Genomic DNA, 19,887 nt, shown 5'->3' on the forward strand with positions numbered 1-19,887 from the left:
CTGTGGGCCAAATGTGGCATACAAGTTCATTTCCTTCTAGGATTTTTTGAAGTCAAGATTCCTGATTTGTTGTGGAATCTCATTCTAAATAAAGACATTTTAAACCATTTTAACTTGCCACATTTATCAAGTAATATCTTACACACACACACACACACACACACACACACACACACACACACACACCTAAAGATCCAAGCAGGCTTTGAATGATGAAGGTCCAGGAGCACCTGGGTGGCACAGTTGGTTAAGCATCTGACTTCGGCTCAGGTATGAACTCACACTCTCTCTCTCTCTCTCTCTCAAAAATAAAGATTAAAACAAATTTTTTTTTTTAATGATGAAAGTCTAATGAGTTAGGACAACCCAGTGGAGTTGCAGTCACAAGACGAGGCCACCAGAGGAGGGCAGCAAGGCCAGTGGAGGGGGAGCAAGAGCACAGCCCAATTCCTGTTCACTCCAGCCTTTTGAAAGTACAGCTTCTGCTTGAGAACCTGATGGTAGATATCATGGCTTTGTTTCACACATTCGAGTCAGTATTTCTGTCACACGGTGGTGAGGGAGTCTGCATGGGGACTCCCAGGCTTAATAATCCTGCAATTAACCCCATGTAAATCTGAGAAGGGGCTCTCACTCTGCAATTACAAAGGGTTGAGTTCCTACAGTTGTCTTTAAGAAATGGGGAAAGGGGAAGGAAAGGGAGTGTTTCCGGGGGAAGGGGGGAGCTCTTAAATTTTACAGTATCAGATTTCTAGAGAAGTGATACAAATAAACATTTTCTAAACATAGGCAACCAACAAAGGAGCAAAGGCAATATAAGCTGAAGCAAAGATAGTCTTTTCAGCAAATGTTGCCAGAGCAACTGAACACTCACAAGAAAAAACAAACAAAAATCAATCTGGACATTGACTTTACACCCTTCACAGAAATTAACTCAAGACAGACCACAGACCTGAATGTAAAAACACAAAACTATAAAAGTCCTTGGAGATAACAGCAGGCAACACAGAGAACCCTGGGTATGGAGATGACGTTTTAATGCAGCACCAAAGGTGATCCATGAGAGGAATAATTGAGGAGACGGACTTCATCAAAATTAAAAAAACTTCTCTGCAAAAGACAATGTCAAAAGAATGAGAAGAAAATCCAGAGGCTGGGAGAAAATGTTTGCAAAAAACATATCTGATAAAGGACAAGTGTCCAAAATATACAAAGAACTTTCAAAACTCCCCAAAGAAGATATGCAGATGACCAATAAGCATATGAAAGATGTTTAACATCGTATGACATTAGAGAAATGCAAAATAAAATGAGATACCACCACAGACCTATTAAAATGGACAAAATCCAAAATACTGGTAACATCAACTGCTGGCAAGCATATGGATCAATAGACCCTCTCATGGGGCATCTTGGTGGCTCAGGTTTTGGCTCAGGTCATGATCTCATGGTTTCGTGAGTTTGAGCCCCACATTAGGCTCTGTGCTGACGATGCGGACCCTCTTAGAATTCTCTCTCTCCCTCACTCTCTACCCCCCTCCCCCGCTCATGCTGTCTTTGTCTCTCTCAAAATAAATAAATAAAACTTAAAAAAATAAAAAATAAAAAAATATAGGATCTCTCGTTCATGGATAGTGGGAACACAAAATGGCACAGCCTCTAAAGACATTTGGCAGTTTCTTACAAAATTAAACGTACCCTTAACTGTTAGATCTAGCAATTACATTCCTTGGTATTTAACCAACTGAATCGAAAACTTACGTCCACACAAAAAGCTGCACACAGGTGTAGCAGCTTTAGTCATAAATTCCCAAACCTGCAGTCAACCAGTGTGTCCTTCAAGCAGGTGAATGAACAAACTGTGGTACATCCAGACAACGGAAAATTATTCAGCAATAAAAAGAAATGAGCTATCAAACCACGGAAAGACACAGAGGAACCTCTAATGTGTATCATTAAGCAAAAGAAGCCAATCTGAAAAGGCCACTACGTACTGTACAATTCCAACTATAGGAATCCTGGAAAAGACAAAACCATGGAGACAATAAAAGGATCAGTGGTTGCCAAGAGTTAGGGGAGAGGGGGTGCACAGAGGATTTTTAGGAAAGTGACACTACTCAGTATGATACTACAATGGTGAGAGAACGCACAACATCGAGAGGGAACTCTAATGTAAACTAGGGACTGGGTGATTATGATGTGTCAGTGCAGGCCCACCGACTGTAACAAATGTACCATTCTGTGGGGGTGCTGATGACGTGATCATGGGGTTGGGGGAGAGACGGGTATATGGGAACACTACATACAGTCTGCTCAACTTCCCTTTAAACCTCAACTGCTCTAAAAAATAGTGACTTAATTTTTTAAAAACTCACAGGCAACCTAGTAGGAAAAAAAATCCTCAAATTATGTTTTATGTTAATGTTTTATGTTATTAAAAGTAGATTCCAGGGGAAGATAGTCAATCCTTTTTCTCTGACTTGTTATTTATAATCAATTCTTTTGTTCTTCCCTTCCACTCATTAGTCTACTCCCTGCTGTAAGCAAAACAAACCCTTTAGAGGAATATATAAAATACTCTAGGATTCAGATCCTTGTGGAAAGAGATATGTGGAAACAAAATCCAAGTGATTAACAATTCACAATGAGTTAAGATTTTTTGGTCTTTGAAGACAGCAAACTAGAAAGCCCTATATAAAAAGAAGAGATTTCCTTTTTTTTGAGTATTTGAACATCTCATTAATGTACCTCCTTCCCTCCCTTCCTCCCCCCACACGCACACACTCATTTCAATCCTTACAATTTTAAACCCCTTAAGGGCAAAACCTACTTTTGCTCTAGGTGCCTAACACAAGCAGTTGCGCAATAAGCACTGGCTGAATAAATGAATGGGTGGATGTTATTTCTCCTACTTTACAAATGAGGACAAAAAAGACTAATCACTTAACACTGTAAGTGGCTCCAGGCGATATTTCAACATCACAATGACAGAGAAGCACCTTACCCAACGGAAGAGGTGACACTTTAGGAAAGAGAAGCCACATCGTACCACATGTGCCAGGCAAAGCTACCCCTGTCCTCAAGCCAACCCTGCCCCTCACATTCCCAGGCAGACCGTCCAGGGCTCGGTGGGCAGACCAGTCAAAGGCGAGACACACACTCAGCCCACCCCTGCCCCCTCCCTGGCCCCCGCTTCCCCAACTCCCAACAGATACGGCAACAGGACCTCAGAAGACAGCCCCTGAACATGTAGATTCTGTCCTCAGAGACATGAAAGAGGAAAAGCATCCTTGAGAGAGGATCTTCTAGGGGCACCTGGGGGCCTCAGTCAGTTAAGCGTCTGACTTTGGCTCAGGTCGTCATCTCACGGTTTGAGAGTCTGAGCCCCGCATCGGGGCTCAGCCTGCTATGGGTCCTCTGTTCCCTTCTCTCTCTCTGCCCCTCCCCTGCTCTCTCTCTCTCTCTCTCAAAAAAAAAAAAAAAAAAAAAGATCGATCTAGAATTTTCAAAAATCTCACTTAGGGCCCCCTAGCTGCTCCGCCAGACTGAAGTTCCTTGAAGGCAGACCTCGCCCACTATTTCTGCAGCTCCAGCACAGAGCAGAGCCCGGCATGGGACACAATCCCTTAATAAACACTGACCCAAAGGAGAAAAGGTAAACAGCGGAGAATTTTAGTGTACTGAGCACATAATCATCCTACACTTCTAAAATAACCTACCCGACTTCCAAAACCATCAACAGAACCTTTCTGTTAGTTACATGTTAGGCAACACGTTTGAACTGAAAGCGTGTCCTTTGACCCTTCAGAGGTACTTGATTTTTTTTTTAATCCTTATAACCTAATGGAAGTTGAACAGTTTATGATTTTAGAACATGGATAAGCAACACCTCTCAGAAGCTCCGCGGGCACTTCCCACGCACTCACTCGTTCAAGCCTATGAGGTGGTGTGATTATTATCCACATTTTCAAATCAGGAGATTCGAGCTGCCCAGTGCCCCACTGTCCCAGCTGCCCGGAGGGCTATTTCATGACAGCTCGGGGGCTCTCCTGCAGGCACTGCTCTGGGCACAGGGCACACACAATGGCCAGGCAGGTCCTGTCCTGCAGCTCACACTCCAGGGCTGGGGCAGGCAGGTAACTCAAGAGAGGAGACTGGAGCCCTGAGGAAATACAGAGGGTGGGGAGGCAGGGGACAGGGGAGTGGCGGGTAGGGGCAGGCCTCTGTGGCAGGGGGAAATCTGAGCAGTGACCTGACAGAAGCGAGGGGGAGGGAAGAGTTCCAAAGGCACCGTGGGTCAAAGACTAGACAATATGTGGTACTCCCTCTAGAACATTCATTTCTTCGGCAAGTATGACTGACATACTCTGTGCAAGGGCCACACTAGGGGGCAAATAGCAGGAACCGTGGCCAGGACACCGGCCTGAAGGTCCACCCAAGAGCTCTCCAGACATGGTGTCAAGTCCCCTCCCAACCTGCCCGTCCCTCTGTGCCAGCCCTTCCATGCTCATGGCAAGGCTCGTACATGTGTGCAGTGGGGCCAAGCAGAAGTCTGGGGTTTAGGTAACGGAGTGAGTGTCGGGGGGAGGTATCTTAATGGTATAATCAATAAGGAAGGCTTAAAAGCTACCCCAAACTTTCTGAACAAGTATGTGAACTCCATGGAACCAAATTTTGGCCAGATGAAGCATCAAAGCAAGCAAGAGTCGAAAAGTCCCCTATTTAATGTGCACACAACACAAACATTCCTGGGGCAAAGGAAGATCTGGTGACTACAGTACCAATCTCCTACACCAAGATGACGGGGACCTTCACTTTCTAAGAAAACCCGCTCTCTAGGCAAAGGTAGGATCATTTTCACTCTGTGAGCAGACAGACTGAGTCTCCACAATGGGGGTGTTGGGGTGGTGGTGGGGGGGGGGGGCAGAGGAGGAGGAACCCTTCAGCACGGATTTCCACACCTCTCTCTCTCCACCCACTTCCTCCCTCACTTATGGGCAGCCGCCCACCGCCCTGCCCTGGCCCAGCACCAGAACAAAGTGGGCTCCCAATGCCAGCCCAGCTGTCTTTTAAAGTGGAAGTGACTCAAAAGGACTAAGCAGCTGCACCCGCCCCGTGCCCCATGGTAGTGTTCAGCAGTAAAGCCATTACTGGTAATAGTAGTGAAGTGATCTTTACCATAGAAAAAAAGAAAAGAAAGGCATTCCTAAAGATAAGAACGGGCAACTGGTTTTATTACTGACATTTATTTACACATGGGCCTCCAGCACTCTAGGCTGAAGGCAAACAGACAGAATGAAAAAGTTCATTCAAGGTAACGCTATCTCAACTAATTCAACGATTTACTCGCCTGCTTCTTCCTTGCCCTGTTCATGTGGACACATTTTACAGGGGTACCTCAGCAAGAAACAGTGGAGCAGGGTAACACTTTAAAGTACTCTATTTTGAAGTGAAACATCTTCACTACAGCACTTTAGATGAGAATGTCTTAACTGTGCTTTGAAGTCTGTGGCCAATACAACTATCTAGCCATCATTCTTGCCTTAGAGTGAGTCCTTGTTTCTGTTTCCTATCTAGTATTCTGCACCATTAAATAACTAACAATCCAGCTAGGAAGAGAAGGGGAGATTTGATTCTACACGCCAAAGGCAGCAGTGTTTCGTCAGTCACACCCAGAACTTTCCACTCCTGCTGGAAACACTGCACACGCACCGTCTCCAAGTCCCTGCACACTCAGACTTTCAAATTTTGCCTCTATTTCTAAATCAAACAGCAACCTCTGACTCTGTGTGCACATGTGTTGGCTGGGGGAAAGGCGAGACCGTGAGAGCTGTGACAGGTAGGGGTGGGAGATGATAACCACTGGTTGCTCTGAAAAGTCAAAATTCTATTTTCTTAATTTTTTTTAATGTTTATTTATTTTTGAGAGAGAGAAAGAGTGTGAGAGGGCGAGGGGCTGAGACAGTGGGAGACACAGAATCCGAAGCAGGCTCCAGGCTCCAAGCTGTCAGCAGAGTCCGATGCGGGGCTCAAACCCACCATGAGATCTTGACCTGAGCCGAAGTAGGACCTTTAACTGACGGAGGCACCAGGCATCCCTCAAATTTCTATTTTCAAAAGGACACTTCTGAAAAGGATGACAAAAAGATAAGATCTCATCTACTTCTTTGCTCAAAGTTTCGATCAGATTCTACAACATGTATGTTATAACAAAGATCAAGTACAACGAAATAAAGGGGGATTTCACAAATGAAGTGTAGTCTTACAAAGAGCATTTACTGTCTACACTGCAAGCCATGTGATTTTTAAAATGCCATCTTGTAGAAATACTCAAATCACATGATTACTATTTTTAAATCTTTTTTTATTGTTATGAAACAATATGCATTCATTATAAAATGCTGAAAAGAGGGAGAATCACAAACCTACTCTGGGGACATCTGACAAATATTCATTCTAATGTACACACTCACATATAAGGTAACAAAACCAAATACATTCTGCAAACTATACAGTATGTATATACTTATAAGTACATTCTATTGGAGTAGTAATTCTACTTCTGAACATTTATTTTCCTGATATAGTTAACAACACTAACTCCTAACTAAAATCAAGCGATTCTGCTATTTGTCAAATCAGAACCTTTGAACCAAAGAAAAAGAAACACTAAAATTATAAGCCACAAGAAAAGCAAACATTTCATAGACGTGAGCAAACTTATAGGGTAACGTAAAGGAATAAATCATATGTCAAACGAAGGGGAGAAGTACAAATTTTTTTCACAAAAGCGGTAAGGGACAGTAACCAGAGAATTCCACATAGGTTCAAATTCAAGTTGCACATTATCTTTTTTTTTTTTTTTTTTTTTTTTTTTTTAAGTAGGCTCCAGGCCTAATGTGGAGCCCAATGAGGGGCCTGAACTCATGACCTTAAGATCAAGACCTGAGGTGAGATCAAGAGTCCAACACAACCATCTGAGCCACCCAGGCACCTCTAGTTGCACATTATCTTGACCCAAGTAAGTCAACATAAATCATCTATAAATATACAAAGTAGATGTGTCTGTGAAATAAGCATACTCTAAATAAACAATGTATCACTCATCAAACCCTGTAAGTATGAACTGCACTGGAAGAAATGAAAACCTCTTTCTTTACAAGCCTCCTGGTCAGGAATTTTCTGGTGTCCCATACTGATGTGAAGTCCGGGTGTCAGACATTACTGTGCCATTGCAAAGTGGGGAGAGGTTTAATATACAACCCCTGTTCACTGGTCGAAACCAGGAAAACTCAAGAGAGGTAAAATAAAACAAGAATTCTATTCTTACTACCCGGCCATAACCACTGTTACTATCTTAGGGTCCAATTGATGTCAAAATAAATTTAAATGTGAATGCCCTGGTTTCTTCAAATGCATTGGTCTAACATGCTAAAATGTTACACTGGGTGTATGACAGCTTAGCAGTTCACAATGAACTATAGGCATACTCCTAGAATACAAAGGAGCAATTCATGTTTACGTTTAATTATTTTATTCTTTGTTTTACCTTAAAAGTATGTAACTAAGTAAATACTGAAGAATCATAAACTTTATTTTCTTCCTAAAGAAGGTAGTGTTAATCCAATTAGAGATTTTCCTTAAATTATTGACGAATTTGACTGCAAGCCCATTAATTACATTCCTTCTTTAAACATCAGGTTAAGCTTTGATAACTACCAGTAAGGCATTTCCACATTCCCCAGATGGCAAATTTAATCACGAATGCATCCCCAGTCTCCATGTTATGGAAAGGATAAAGCTAAAAGCGACATAATATAAATTTAAAAGAAAACACCTTAAGGGAAACTTTCCCATTTGGGCTGATTTGATGGTTTCATTCTACATTTTGAAAATATTCCCAGGTCTTTATACCCTTACTATTACAGCCAGAATGATTTTCTAGAAGAGAAAAATTTAGGCAAAGTGTCTATGGACATCCCAAATGGTGGCATTTATACAAAGTTAAATTATAAGAGCGTCATATAAAACAAACAGTTCCTAACAGGCAATGATTCTTGCCAATGGAAATCCTTGGGAGAAGTCTATTTCCTATTTAGACCTCATAATTAGGTGCTTTTTCACCTAAAAGTTAAAAATTAAATTGTACTACACAATTGTATTTCTTCAACGTCTGACCTGGGTACACTGCCATGATTTCTAAAAGTGATATTCAGACACCTTGCACTTGCAACCTGAGAAACTCAATCCACAAATCCACCAGAGAGGAAAGGCTACTCTGGATGTAAAGATTCACTACAGGATGTAAAGACTGCTTTCAGTTGTATGGCAATGACTGTGACCTGACTGCCAGCATCTGTCCTCCCTTCCTCCGTGGGGACAGACGGTGGCCTGGCTCCAGCCGCCTGCCCCATCTAGTTAGGTGTGGCCACACACCCGAGTTCGCTCCCGCAAGTGTGAATGGAAGCGATGTGCTCCCCTTCCAGCTGGTGCCTCCTCAGGGCCTGGCTCTGTGTCCCCAGGCTCTTGTCCCCTCCTGTGGCTCTTGTACCCACAGCCTCAGCCTCGTAACCACACGGTTGAGGAGGATGCCGCAGGCGATGGCAGGGAAGCAAAAGGAGAACCTGGGTCCCTAAATGACCGTAAGGAACAGAGTCCCAGTATCCTGGAATGCCTACCTCCCAGCTCCACTGCATTCCTCAGGTGTCTGTTACAGTGTTTAGCCCTTTTGTAAGTCATAGAAGTTATAAATTTGCTTACATATTAAATACATGAGCCGATGAACAAACTACGATTTAAATCCAACTCTGCAAAATGACACCTCACAAAAAAAGCAGGACAACTATTATTTTCTGAGTAGTATTTTACATATTATTTCACGTAACTTCATGCCAGCCTTCAGTACAGGTGACCCATGAGCAGCATAGGTCTACTGACACACTGATTTTTTTTGATCAGTATAGAACAGTTCTGCAAATGTATTTTCTCTTCCTTATGATTTTCCTAACATTTTCTGTCCTCTAGCTTACTTTACTGTTATGAATACAGTACATAACATATATACAACATGTGTTAATTGACTTTGTTACTGGTAAAGCTTCTGATCAAAAACAGGGTATTAACAGTTAAGTTCTGGGGGAGTTAAAAGTTATACACAGGTTTTTGACTGAAGGTGGATTTCTGACTGTTAGGGCACTCCTAACCCCCAGCACCGTTCAAGGGTCAACTGGATTATTCCCATTTTACAGAGCAGAAAAAGAACTTTGAGAAACGGGCCAAACCGACAAGGCAACAGAGTAACAGCAGAGTCAAACACCCAAACACTCAGGTCTGCAACCAGAGCAGAGGTTGGCCAACGTGGCCCCGGGGCCACAATCTCAAAGTGGCCTGCTGCTTGTTGGAAGTTTTACTGGAACACGCTATGTGCATTTGCTTAGCAGCTGTCTCTGGCTGCTTCTGTCGAGACTGAGACCTTATGTGCCACCAACACCTAAAATACTTACTGTCTGGCCCTTGACAGAAAAAGCCCGCTGACCCCCGATCTAGGGCCACTCACCACCACTGTGCCTCCTTGAATAGAGGTAGGCCAGCACGTGCAGACTTGGCCTAAACAACACGCCTGTTCCCACCTGTGCTGTTCTCCCCACGTGGTTCACCATCCCGTCTCCTTGCTCTCTGCTCCCTGACCCCACGCCCACCTGTCTTGACCGGTGTCAGGTTGTATCTCGCCAACACACCATGTCACGCCTGTGCAAGTCAATGCCTCTGTGTTCCCTACTTTTTCAGTGCTAACAGAACTCATTCCAAAAAAGTACTTTCGAAGTCAAAATCTTATAAGAGTTGTTCAAAAACAAACATATTTGATTCAAGCTAAATTAAAAACCTGAAAGCAATAGCACCAGAAGCAGAAAACACAATGAATCAAATTCTGCATGCCTTATACTTTGTGGTATACATTCATTCTACTTCGGTTTTGTGCATAAAAGGCAGTTTCAAGAAACTAAAAACAGACACAGCACTCCTCAAAATAGAACCCTCAAAGACCACGAACCAGCAGAGTGTGCTCATTTTATGCCTACTTCTGACCAGCTTTCCAGCTGCGTCAGCAACTGGATATGAATGAGTCACAAAAGCTCTCGGAAGCATCACTGTGAATAAGGTACAAGAAAGTGCTTCACACACAATTCGTTTCACACGACAAATATTTTGTGAATGCCCACTGTATGCCAGGCAAAGCTGTACTGTTATCCGATACTCTACAGCACGAGTAAATATTTTTAATTTCAACTACTCATCATCACCACTCAGGTGACAACCTAGGATGAGTAAGACAACGTATTTTCACCAGTTGGAGTCATTTCATGAGCCAGCTTACCTTGAAAATTCTTTTTTGATTTTCATTTTTACGAGTTTCAAGGTAAAAAAAGAGAGAGAGAGAGACAGAGAGGGAGGAAGGGAGAGACAATGACCAAAGAACGAATACTAGCTATAAACAAAATCAGGGTCTACCGTGCTGTAACACTCAATGTTCGGTATGATGCCCACGAGGCGCTGAGAAGCCAGGGCCTGCTCTGTGTCACAGACTGGATGACCTTAAGCAAATCTCAGTTTAACTGTGAAATGAGGGGGCTAAACATGAAAGTCCCTTTCCGGGTTACAATTTAGGACAAATTAATAGTATGGACAAGTTTAAGAAGGATCATGCGAAGCCTGCTCTCCAGTCCAATAAAAACAGACAAGCTGCAGGTGACCAAACTCTGGGAAATGCAGCCCCTGGGTCTTACCGTTGCATCCACCCTCGTGCAGCCCTCGTGCAGCCCATCAGCTAAGCTCTGACCCTCCTCTTTCCTCACCTGGCTGCAGTAGAAACCTCCTGTCTTCCCTGCCCCCTGCCTTACCTTCCTCTAAGCCTGCTGGGTGGTCTTTCTTTTTTTTTTTTAATTTTTTTTTCTTAATGTTTTTATTTATTTTTGAGACAGAGAGAGACAGAGCATGAGCAGGGAAGGAGCAGAGAGAGAGGGAGACACAGAATCGGAAGCAGACTCCAGGCTCTGAGCCATCAGCACAGAGCCGATGTGGGGCTCGAACTCACAGACTGTGAGATCATGACCTGAGCCGAAGTCGGATGCTCAACCGACTGAGCCACCCAGGCGCCCCTGGTCTTTCAAATACAGAACTCTGGTCATGTTGCCTGCTTGCTGAACTGCTTGCTGGGAATAACTGACTCCATCAAAAGAACTTCTCTGCGTAATCCCTAGGTCCCCTCACATTCCAGCTACGTCCAACAGGCCCAATTCTGTGGCAGCCTGTGGCTGGGCCAGCAGGTTTCCACTCTCTATGCAAGCCAATCTCCAGGCCTGGTCAGCCTCCCCAGGATCCATCTTTCCCTGAGCCCGGGGCTGTGGGCCCCAAAGGGCCTGTGTACTTTCTGTCACAATACCCCACTGCTCTCCCAGGATCTCCCAGATGTGCCTACAAGGCTGTGTGTGTGTCGGGAGAGCCAATGAGATATAGGAGACCAATCTCCTTTATTCTTCTTACAGAGCAGTGATTCTCCAACAGGGGCACATGGCAGAACCATGTGGGATTCTAATGCACATCCCTGGCAAAACCCACCACATAAAGAATATAAGGAGGCAAGTGTCTGCACAAAGGGACCTCGGGAAGAGTTGCCTATTCTTCCCCCCTTGTCCCCTTCTATGAATATCAACATGGAGGGGCTCTCGCAGAAAGGACCACCTCTCAAATCCTATGGAACAAGGGAGGACAAATGGACAGACTAGGAAGCACTGCATAAGAAACATGCCTAAGAAAGGGTTCAGAGTTGATCTCCAGCCTCCACTCTTAATGTCCTTGGAGGCTAACCTGCTACACTCAGGGAGTGGAGAAGAGGGCTCCTTCCCAGAACACTGGACAAGTGGGGAGGGCAGCAGGAAGGCACCAAGTCAAAGGAGCTAAGTCTCAGCTGAAGGCTATAGCTGTGAGTCACGGAATGGAGAGATTACAAAAGGTTACAAGGACCAGCGGCAGGAAAGAAATACAGACAGGCGTTCCCTGGCAGCTCTGGTGGCCCTGGGCTGGTAGAGACTGGCCTTTTCTTTTGATTTGAGGGACATATTCTCTCAGGGAGACCAGGCTAACCAGTTGAAAAGGAAGGAAAAGAAGACTGTCACCTTCTACCTTTCCTGAGCTGAGCCCGAGCGAGAACTGGAGGCTGCCTTCATGCCCACGGAGCTGTGACAGGAGGGGTTAGAAGTGATCTCAGGTCAGCATCAAGCCAGCCAGGGCCCAACATCACAGCTGAGGACAACCCTCAGCCCTCCGCCCGCACTCTAGCTTTCAATGTGAGCTAATGTGATGGGTCAGACTGCATTTCCATGAGCTTTAGCAACTTCAGACACTGCTTATGACAAGTTCTCTTCCTACCTGGCCCCAGAGAGGAAGGACTCACCAGCCTGGAAGGGGCGGTGGGGTCTGAAGTTCAGGGGTACAGTCTGCAGTGAAGGACCAGGGCATCTGTGACCACTGGCAGCACTCACTGGTACAGATGGGACAAGGTGACCCCAATTTAGGATGTTGGCTGTTTTTTTTTTTGTTGTTGTTGTTTTTACTTTAAAAACGTTGATTAATAAATAGTTTGCATGTTGAGGAATTCTGGAGAGGTAGTTAAGACCAAAGGCTAAAGACTATAAAGTAAGGACCAGTAATTAAAGGTAACAAGAAAGCAACCACAGATCAACTGTGTTAAGAACCGAACACCTAAAAGCAGGCTTTAACGTGGAATGCGCTGAGTTCCTGAGCCCTAAACCCCTGAAAGAGGGAAATGAGGGGTGCAGAATATAGAAGAGCAGAGCAGGTACCCAGAGGGCACTCGGCAGATCCTGTCCACAGTCCCCCCAGGCCACACCCCACCTCCACCCGTTCCATAGCCGGAGATACGCCCAAGGGAACAGGACAACAGAGGACAAGAGAGACACTACTTAATTCAATACAAAGCCTTCCCAAATTTATAGTCACTAAAACTACTTCTAAGAAAGCAAATAATTTCCAAAAGCCCCCATTATAAAGCTGCTGAGCCTAAAAAACTACCATCTGGGGGAGTGAAGCATACCATCATTTGACAAATAGAGTAATCAATTCAGGTACGAATCATCAATGGATGCTAAAATTAGTGGATGGCAGCTAGAGGAGGAATCAAATAGGAATAGGTCTCAAAATATGTCCCTATAATGTATATATTAATTAACAGAGGAAAACGGCAATTTTACAGTGGAGACTTAGTAAGAGATCAGTTAATCCTGCCCATTGGAGTCACAATGACATTGTGGGTCTCCTGAGATGACACATCGAGGAGGACACTCCTCACTTAGCCAGGGACCCAACAGATAATTCCAAACTAAGGGATACTGCAAGATAACTGGTCAGTACTTTTTGACAATGTCAAGGTCAAAATTAAATCACACAAGAGACATGTTGAGTAAATGCTACATGTGACCCTGAACTGCAGTCTGGATGGTTTTTTTCAGTTTTGCTTTTAGTTTGTTTTTTATTTTTCCTATCAAGGATGTTATTAGGACACTGGTGATCAAGGATGTTATTAGGACACTGGTGATATATACATAAAGTCTGTGGATTAGATAACAGTATTATGTCAATATTAATTTCCTGATTTTGATTATTGCACTGTATCTATATAGGTGAATATCCTTCTTAGGAAATACATGCTGAAGTATTTAGGGTCAAAAAAGAGTATTATGTCCATAAATTACTCTCAAATGGTTCTCAAGAAAAAATAATATATACGTATAGAAAAAAATGATAAGGCAAATGTAGAAAAAGTTAACAATAAGGGAATCTGGGTGAAGGGCATGTGGGAGTTCTTTGTAATATTCTTGAAACTGTTCTAAAATTATTTCAAAATCTAAAAAAGTTACCAAAAAGAGAGGTTAAAAATGACAGTGATGGCTTTCTGCAATACTGTATACTCCACCCACCCACAAATTAATCATGAACTTCTGGTAAGAGATTTCTTAAACGTTCTTTAGCTGCTCAAATAGATTTTCAGAAGTGTAAAGCAAGAAGCCTTTGATTTATAATCTGTTTTATTAAACCTAAGGTTTCAACATTTTGTCTTCTGGATCTTTCTTTCCCTTTTTCTTTTTTTAAAATAACCAACATGGCAATACTTCATTATATTCTTTGAGGTTTCCTGGACAAAAACCTGTTACTATTTCTGTCTCTAATTCATCCTTTTTTGCCTGCTATGTTGTGAGCATGACATCAATTTATTATAACCAATAATTTACAGTGCCTCCTAGTCACTAAATTACCACCATACACGCTGATGATTCAGAGGGGGGGAAGCCAGTATGTACTACTGGAACCGGCATACCCATCAGCTGTTCAAGAAAAAGACTGGTTCTTGTATTTCCCCTTAATATAAAGCAGCCATCAACCTACACGGAGCCTACAAAGCTTCCTGGTAAGTAGAAAAAAACAGCTCTACCAGCTACTATTTGAGCTATTCTCTGAAAGATCCATATTCACACCTAAAGGGTATTGTGATAACAAAACGTTAGGAATCTGACGTGTCTGTTGATGACTATTAGTATCAGCCGCTGATATCTAGATACACAAACCCACATACACTTATTCCGCTCAAAGAGAACTTTAATTTTGAAGATGTTTTGTAACGGTATGGCAGAGTTTTCTAGTTCAAGTACGTATAGCTAGTAACATGTCCCATTCTTAAAATAATAGTATTTAAGGGCATTTGATTTTTGGTGGATGTTACACAGTGTTTGCATGACTAAATGAGAAGCTTAGTTTCAAATCCTTTCTCCTTTCTCTCCTACAGGCAGTCTCTGGGCAAAGAGGTAAAATCCAGGAAACAGACCGAGGCCACAGGAGCACAGTCAGGCCCACGTGCCAGGCGTGAGATTAGATAGACGACGGAAAACTCAACAGGTCTCCAAGCTGCAGGACAACCAACTCCCAGATGTTTGTTTTTAAAGAGTCATGTGGTCCCTGAAAGAAAGCAACTAAGCCACAGAGACAGGGTGGGGGGACGGCCGTGCGGTGCAGGATACCTCACAATACCCTGGACAGGGAGTAAGAAACTCCTCAGCTGGTTTAATTCCCTGGGCTCTGAAGATGGAATTGGGCTAAGTGCTACGGTCACAACGGAGATCTGTTTCCTCTGAAAATGGTCTGGGACAGAAGCATTTATGTGAGCTAACTACACAGAAGTAACACTTCAGAAAATAAACAGCTCTCACGTTATTCACTGAAAGAATATGGTGTCCTATGTAAGGTAGTGTACTATGGAAGCTAGAAAAGACAGAGGCATTAGACCACATCACTAAACTGGCTACAGAAAAGAAGAAAGGACTAAAATATAACCTATGAGAAAATAAATGCAGCTTTTTCACCTTCTGCACACAGAAGTACCCAAAGGGCAGGGAAGAATGACTGCACATTCCACAGTCTGGGGGCACATAGCTAAAGCAGTCCTCCAGGAAACATTAAATTCCATTTTTCATATTTTTACTCTTAAAATTTCATACAAATTTGCATTATGCTCTATGATATCCATGTCTGTCTCACTGTAAAAATGTCTCTCTTGCTCCCCAACTTGATATGACATTAGGGTTCTAGGGATGTAAGCTATGTTTATCCTCTGGCCCTGGCATATCAGCACACACCTGAATGCCCTTTTGGAGAAACCTGATTCTAACAGTAAAATTTTATCTAAAACCAACAAGGCTAGACAAAACAAAACAAAACCAAAAGCAAAGAAACAAAACTGGAAGGTGGGTAAATCTCAGTGGGCATTCTGAAACAAATCTTGTCTAGTCCACTTCTCGGAAAAAGTCCACTCCTGAAAAATGTTTTTTATATTAACATAGCATTTATGGTAAAAAGAAAAAGAAACCACTCACTACCTAAAATGGGAATAAAAGGCTTTTCTTCTATACCTCATTTTTTGGAAACAAAAAAAAATTTTTTTTGGCTAAAATAAGAGGAAAGAGTTACACCCATATGAAACTTCAGAATGGGAAGAATTAGTATCACCAAGTGCTTCTCAAGTTTGCCAACTAGCAACAGTATTTTAAAAATTATCCATTCCAATTTTGAGAGTACAAGTCATGATGCTGGCTAGTTGTCACAGCTATACACAATATTTGATTTCAATGTTAACAGAATACTTTTTTCTTAAGCCTCAATGTACCTTTATTGTATTGCCTATATATGCTAATTATCAAACATTTAAGTGTCTGATATATTAGCCTTTAAAAGGAATACAGAAATGGTTAAGACAAGACCCAATCTACTAGGAAAAAGACCAAGACAAACATTTGGTGCAAAGACTCAAAGAAAATCTATCTTCAAAGAACATACTATCAAAACAGAAATGCTGTTTTGCTAAATTTACCAATATATCTATAAATAATGGGAGTTAAGATTCCTCAACTGTCAAAGAAAGGAGATAAAAATATGAAAAGGGAGATGACAAGAATAAATTCTTTAGTGTTGAAATGGGATTTGGGCTATCACTGTGAACTCGTGGATACACATCACACACACACACACACACACACACACACACACACACACTTTCCCTCGTTTAGTTCACTGAACAGGGTTGGAAGCAGCAACACCCCAACGACAATGAGCACACCTAGAGCCTAGATCTTGGCTTCTACATATTTTTCATTAAGAGGAACCAGGGTCTCTTAGAGAAATGGCAGACTGCAGAGCTGTGCCAGAAAAAAATAAAAATAGGAGCCTGAAATATTCTGTTGTGCCAGAAAGCAAGAAATTGCTCAAAGAATGACAGAGACATGACAAAAAGACACACAAACTGGCAAGAAAGGGCTGCCACTGGACAAATCTGGGATGATTTAAACACAAAAATATATAATAGTAAAACATTAGAACCCAAATGCCAAGATAAGGAAGCAGCCCAAGTATCCACTGATTAATGAACAGATAAAGATGTTCGTACATGCACACACACATGCACACACACACACACACACACACACACACACACACACCCAATGGAATATTACTCAGCCATAAAAAAGCATGAGATCTTGCCATTTGTGACAACACTGATGGACCTAAAGGGTATTATGCTGAGTGAAACAAATCGGCCAAAGTAAGACAAATACCATGACATACATATATATAATTTAAGAAAGAAAACACAACAAAACACACACACAAAAGAACAGACTCTTAAATACAAAGAACAAATTGGTGACTGCCAGAGCGGAGAGGAGGCGTGAAATAGAGGGGAAAAAAAAAATGATAACCCATCGAATAAAACAGGAATACAGAGCCTACACTCAGACAAACATATGTATGAATAGGTAAATGGGAAGAACAAGCTTTCCTTACTTTTAATTATAAAAGCAGGAAGAAAGGATGGAATTAGAAAAGTGCCTTTTGACAATCATTACAGCAATACTTTATTCAGCTGAGAGACATCGATGGTTGCTAAAAACAGCAGCTGGAAGTCTGATGAGGAACAGGATATTTACACCATCTTAAAGCATCTCTCCACAATGATGCTTCTTAATTATAAAAAGAAAGTTACTTCACCATGAAGAAAGCTGCCAGATACCACCTTTATCAAGTGATCAGTGTTAACACCACCAATGAGAAAACAAATCAAAATCATGACTTGTTGGAAAAAAAGAAGAACACAGCATTATTTCTGTAACATTCCTGCCCAAAATGTAGAACTTGGATCTAATCATGAGGAAACAATAAACAAATCCAAATAGCTAAACATTCCACCAGTTTGTAATCCCCTGAAGTGTCAAGGTCTAAACATTAAGGAAAGAAAGCCAGCCGCTATTTCAGATTGAAGGTGACTAAAGAGAACACCCACAGCATTGTAAACGTCAAACACTTAAACAGAATCTCAATTTATACAGATTTTAGAAAAGGAACAAAGGGATCTATACCTAGAATGCCACGTAGCTTTTTCTATTTTAAGGAAAAAGAGTTAACTTATAAATCTTCATCGCTGATGCTTCAGAGACTGGAAATTGTTATACAAATTCAATGTTCCATAGGAAAAAAAAACTGCTAAACAAAATCACAAACACAAAGTCAGTTGCTATGCAACGATAATGAGATATGTTTGCATGAAGTCAACAAAGGAGGAGAAAAGGCAGTAAAAATAAATCTTTCTAGGGGCACCTGGGTGGCTCAGTCGGTTAAGCCTCCGACTTCAGCTCAGGTCATGATCTTGCGGTCCATGAGTTCAAGCCCCGCATCAGGCTCTGTGCTGACGGCTCAGAGCCTGGAGCCTGTTTCAGATTCTGTGTCTCCCTCTCTGTCTGACCCTCCCCCGTTCATGCTCTGTCTCTCTCTGTCTCAAAAATAAATAAACGTTAAAAAAAAAAAATTAAAAAAAAAAATCTTTCTATATCTTCTATGCTAAATTTCCAGGATAGGCTGTAAACAAATCAGAAACCACTCCAACAGACAAACGTTATTTGTTTAAAACACACACAGTAGCACACTTCAGCCTCCTGGAAGGTGAGGGTGGATATAGGGTTATGTTGAAGACAAATCTATTGGCATGTGATCAAGCTGTCTTAAAAGATCATTTAAACGGCTAAGTTCAACACATGAAATATAAAAAGTGCCTTCAACTTTGTAACATCGACTCTTTAAGATTCCTACAAGGTAGTGCTGTTAAAATACTGATCAAGCTTCTCCAAGTACTTGTTTTGGACTTTTGGTCTAGTTATTTCTCTTCCCAGGAGCAACTGGGTGGCTCAGTCGGTTAAGCATCCAACTTCAGCTCAGGTCATGATCTTGCAGTCAGTCCGTGGGTCGGAGCCCCACGTCGGGCTCTGTGCTGACAGCTCAAAGCCTGGAACCTGTTTCAGATTCTGTGTCCCCCTCTCTCTCTGCCCCTCCCCCACTCATGCTCCGTCTCTCTCCATCTCTCAAAAATGAATAAATATTAAAAAAAAAAATTATAATTTCTCTTCCCATCTACCCACTAGCCCTGGGAAAACTTTCGGAAAACTTCTAATAAAAAGCATTGAAAAAGAAACAAAGCCAAAAAAACAAAAGAAAGCTCCAAAAACAAGATCTCTGTTTTTTACACTGGTTTAAAAGATTTGGCTGTAATTACTCATTAAACAGTTTGCAATTAGGCAGGACCTTTTACTGGTCAGGTTTGTTAAACCTGTGGCCACAGGCAGCTGTCAGTATGGCATACTAACAGCCGTAATTCTGCACAGCACACGTAGTTGAACTGCTCAGGAGGAAGCGAGGCTGAAGGTTCTACCACACCTTGAACATCAGCCTCTTGAAATCATATTCTTGTCACTACAAAAACACTGCATTTGACAGAAAAATTCACTCTAAGTAACAATCTAGAAGTGATACATACAAAGATACATACATGGGTGCTGGAAAGATATTGCATTGAATCTCAAGTTTTTCTTAAGTTTTCTTAAGTTTTCAAATTAGAAATAACTTCCGGGAGTCGAGAGAAACTGGGACCTAAGTTGTAATAAAAAACATCAGGGGCACCTGGGTGGCTCAGTCGGTTAAGCATCTCACTGTTCATGAGATCAAGCCCCAAATCGGGCTTTGCACGGACAGCATGGAGCTTTCTTGGGATTCTCCCTCCCTCTCTCTGCCCCTCCCCTCTTCTCACACACACACTCGCTCTCTTAAAATAAAGTTAAAAAATCATAACAATTAAGCAGACTGCAGAACAGAAGCAAGTGGAGAGATTAAGGAGAACTGCATCTCAAGTGTAGGGGTGCAGTGGAGAACAGCAACTTCATGTCCCTGGGCACCTCTTATTTCCCTCACCCCCAAACGCATTCAACACAGACTTACCAG

The 19,887-nt window shown here is 42.3% G+C and overlaps 1 protein-coding gene across 1 annotated transcript in view; it reads right to left on the bottom strand.

Moving 5' to 3' along the window:
• Positions 1-19,887, bottom strand: part of CHSY1 (chondroitin sulfate synthase 1) — a 70,895-nt gene that overhangs the window by 12,673 nt on the left and 38,335 nt on the right. The window lies entirely within an intron of this gene.

Source organism: Leopardus geoffroyi, chromosome B3 (genome assembly GCF_018350155.1).
Source record: "Leopardus geoffroyi isolate Oge1 chromosome B3, O.geoffroyi_Oge1_pat1.0, whole genome shotgun sequence".
Lineage (NCBI taxonomy): Eukaryota > Metazoa > Chordata > Mammalia > Carnivora > Felidae > Leopardus > Leopardus geoffroyi.